This window comes from Chelonoidis abingdonii, chromosome 21, assembly GCF_003597395.2.
Source record: "Chelonoidis abingdonii isolate Lonesome George chromosome 21, CheloAbing_2.0, whole genome shotgun sequence".
NCBI classification, from domain to species: Eukaryota; Metazoa; Chordata; order Testudines; family Testudinidae; genus Chelonoidis; species Chelonoidis abingdonii.
The window spans coordinates 3,364,251-3,368,299 of record NC_133789.1 but is presented as its reverse complement, the minus strand read 5'-3'; positions in this window follow the sequence as shown (position 1 = coordinate 3,368,299).

Sequence of the window (4,049 nt, the reverse complement as noted above, 5' to 3'; positions counted from 1 at the left end):
TAAGCACTAAGCCGGGCAGGCCAGTGATGGCACTTGGGTGCCTTCATATACACACGTCCCCCTCCTTCCACATCTGATCCCTAAAAGGTCAGAGGAAAGTTCCTGAGAGGTAACTTGTGTAGACAAGAAGGGAAACACCCACCATCTGTCTGGGAGTGTATCATCTGCAGGAATGCAGCCGTCAAAAACAAGTCATGTCATAGTTGTGTCTGGAGCAAGCCATGTGATAAAGGAGGCTAATTTCCCATGAATAGGAGCTGTTGTTCCACATAAAGTCATGAGTTTTACCCTTTGTGGGACCAGAAAAGGTCACCTGCAAACTGCAGTAGAGATGACAATGGATCTGCCACCAGCAACAATACCTTCTTCTACTATAAGCTCTAGTATAATGCCCTGTGTTAGCTTAAGATGCATGCCCATTACTGGCTGTGACAAAGTGAGACTGTTCTTGATGTGTTATTTGAATATTGAGTGGGGAGCATTGACCTGGGAAGGTTGCAAAGGAGTTTTGCTGGGACTGCCTTTGGGGAAGGGAGGATACCTGAGCATGTAACATGAGAACCCAGGAGGGGGGTTGGAGGCCAGGGAACACCTCTGCCCAGGAAACTGGACAAAGGACACAAAGGCTGGGGGAGGAGCCAGGGGGAGGCTTAGTGAGTCGGCTGGAGGGAGTTTCAGTTTGGAGCTGGCTGGGAAATGGAGACAGGTTCCCCAGCAGGGCTTGGGCTTCCCAACAAGGCCATGGCCTCCCTGGGGCCCCCAGATGGACCTAACTAAAGGGGGTCCTGTTGTCTGTACCGGCGAGACCTGTCTTGGACAGTGTTCCTGTCGTCTAAATAAACCTTCTGTTTTATTGGCTGGCTGAGAGTCATGGTGAATTGCTGGAAGCCGGGGTGCAGGGCCTAGTCTCCCCACACACTCCATGACACTGGCAGCCAAAGGTCTTTCCAGCCCTGCATTGGGTCACTGCAGGAGTCAGGAAAGAAGTTTTCCTCCCATGTGTAGATAACACCTCCAAATTATGAAAGCCCAGGGAGAGAGGGAGCGCAGTGGTACAATGTCTGTTCTTTAGCCTGGCTGCTGGCCTTGTGCATCCTTCGGTACCAAATCTGACAAATTGGTTATGCTTTGGTGCACAGAACAATATGCAGGGGTGAAGGTAACTTAGAGGACTTACCGGTACTGCCGGAGTCCTGAGGGGGCATGGCCTCAACTGGAAGAAGCGGGGCCTCTCAAGATTTAAAGGCCCTGAGGCACTGGCTGTGGCTGGGAGCCCCACGGCCTTTAAATCAACCCAGGGCTCCCAGCTGCAGAGGTGGCTGGGAGCCCCCAGGGCACAGGGGCAAATTAAAGAGCCCAGGGCTCTGGCTGCTGCAGAGCTCTGGACCCTTTAAATCTTCACCGCAACTCTGGCTGCTGGAGCCTTGGGTGAGATTTAAAAGGCTCTGGGCTGCCCACAGCCGGGGGAGCTCTGAGCCCTTTAAATCCGGCTCCAGCCCGGCTGCCGGAGCTGTGGGTGAGATTCAAAGGGCTCTAGGCTGACCGCTGCAGCGGGGAGCCCAGAGCCCTTTAAATCCCCGATGCAGAAGCCAGTGTGGTCCAGCACAGCATACTGGCTCTTGCCGGTATGCCGGACCGGACCGTACCGGCTTACTTTCACCTCTGACAATATAATCTAGTGAGTACAGCATGGAACTGTGCACCAGGAGTCCTGTGTTCTTTTACTGACTGTGCAATTGATGGGTCTTCTGGACAAGTCTTGGCTTTAGTTTACGAGTGTTATAGACTCACAGACTTTAAGGTCAGAAGGGACCATTATGATCGTCTAGTCTGACCTCCTGCACAATGCAGGGCACAGAATCTCACCCACCCACTCCTGTAACAAACCCCTAACCTTAGTTCCAAATCATTTACCAGGGAATCTTCTTCCCAGCCCTTTAGAAAAAATATTGACCTTACCAACTGAACAACAGGGGGGTTGGGATGGTGATAGAGAAGCCTTCTGACTTACCCTAGCTTCTTCTGTTGTTAGAGAGGGGGAAGTGACATTTTCCCCTATCCCTGCCCTCTTCATAGACTATCAGGGGGTTAGAAGGGACCTCAGGAGGTCATCTAGTCCAACCCCCTGCTCAAAGCAGGACCAATCCCCAGCTTTTTGCCCCAAATCCCTAAATAGCCCCCTCAAGGACTGAACTCACAACCCTGGGTTTAGCAGGCTATAAAGCACATTTCATGAGAATTAATGTTTGCAAAATAGGCCTTGAGATGAAAGTTTCCCTGTAATTTAAAAACAACAGTTTATTAGCTACTTATCTTTTCCTCCAAGGGGCCTCTGAACTATGCCCCTGCTTTGTTTTACTGCTGCTCTATAGCAAAAATAAAAAATTTAAAAAAATCAATGCTTATCAAACAGAAACAAGATAAAATATGGATTGCTCAGACAAAGAGCTACCAAAGGGGCATGTTATGACTATGTGTGAGTATATGAAAGGTGTAGGCAATAAGAGGAAAGGGGAATTGTTTAGAGTGCTATGACGGGGAGAAGGGGTTGCAGCAAAGAACAATGAATTGAAACTGGGCAATAGATAGATAGATATAGATGGAAAGTTAAAGGAAAATTAACTTATTAACAAATGGACCAGTAAGTGTCTTCGGTTATGGTGCCGTTCTGCAGATTCTTCTGCAAAATTCCCTCTCCGGAGCTCCGACAGAGCAGGGAGGGTTCTCAGATGACGAGTGTCCAAATAAAGGAAGCAGTCACGCAACTGAGCCTGGAAGAACAGTTCTTTCGCATGGTGCAATTTCTCCTGCCGCCTGCTGACTTCTCTGCAGCCTTTGACGGGGGTAGCAGAGTTGCAGCCCAATATGATTCAATTAGGCTCATTGAGTGAGATTTTTAAAGATATTTAAGCATCTAAAATTTGATACCTAGTGAGATTTTCAATAGATAATTGATTGCAACGTGAATTAGGCAGCTAGGAGCTTTGAATGTCCCATTATATGGCTATCTACATACCTTTAAAAATCTGCCCCATTTTCCCTTTCCATTCTTTGTATACCAATCAGATGCAGCCATAGAATATCAGGATTGGAAGGAAACTCAGAAGATCATCTAATCCAACCCCCTGCTCAAAGCAGGACAAATCCCCAGACAGTTGTTTTTTTTACCCAAGTTCCCTAAATGGCCCCCACAAGGATTTAATGCTGCTGAGCTGCCTGGCTCACCTTCCCATCCCCTGCTTCTGCAAGAGCTGCCTATCTAATTTCAAACCTCTAAGTGACCTGAATTATTCTGATCCTGCGCATGGTCTCCTGTCTGCAGAAACTTAACTGCTGTGTGTTCATTAATTCAAAGCTAAGGCAGGGTTACCACTAGGTGACAACCTGGGATTAAGGGATCTTATTTCTAAAAGCTCCATCCTCTTAACAGAAAGCAGAATGCCAACAATGATCCAGAAAAGTAGAGTAGATAGGGTTTTTGTGCCGGGGAGCAGGGCTCCACCAGGATGAAGGATAGGGGTATTTGCATTCTCTAAATGTCATGAGGACAACCCCAAAGGAAACTAACCAGCTTTTCCTGCCTATGATGTTAAAGTTATGTTATGAGCTTTGTGGGAGGCATTGGAAACAGACAGAGGCAATGTTTTCTAAGGGAGCATTTGCAACCGCCACCATCGCTGTCTGCCTGTTGCTCAGTCTGGCTCTACAGACAAAGAAAGCTTCTCTCTGCTCACAGGGAAGCCTTGTTCTGCATGTACAACCCCAATGCCTACACAGAGAGTCAAAAGCCAGACGGTTCCATCATGATCAACTAGTCTGACCTCTTGCATTACACAAGATGGACATGGAGATGCAAACTGAAGCAATGCAGACAGTACCACCCTTAATACCAGTATACAGAGGGATGTGATCAGAGAACCAATTGTCACGGAGTCACCGGGCGATGCTCTGGAACTGCTCCCCACTAAGCCAGTCAGGACTTTGGGGAGCCTCCTCTCCCTTGGAGCAGACTTGTTCAGGGCAAGAAGCTCACACGTCTTCACCTCCTG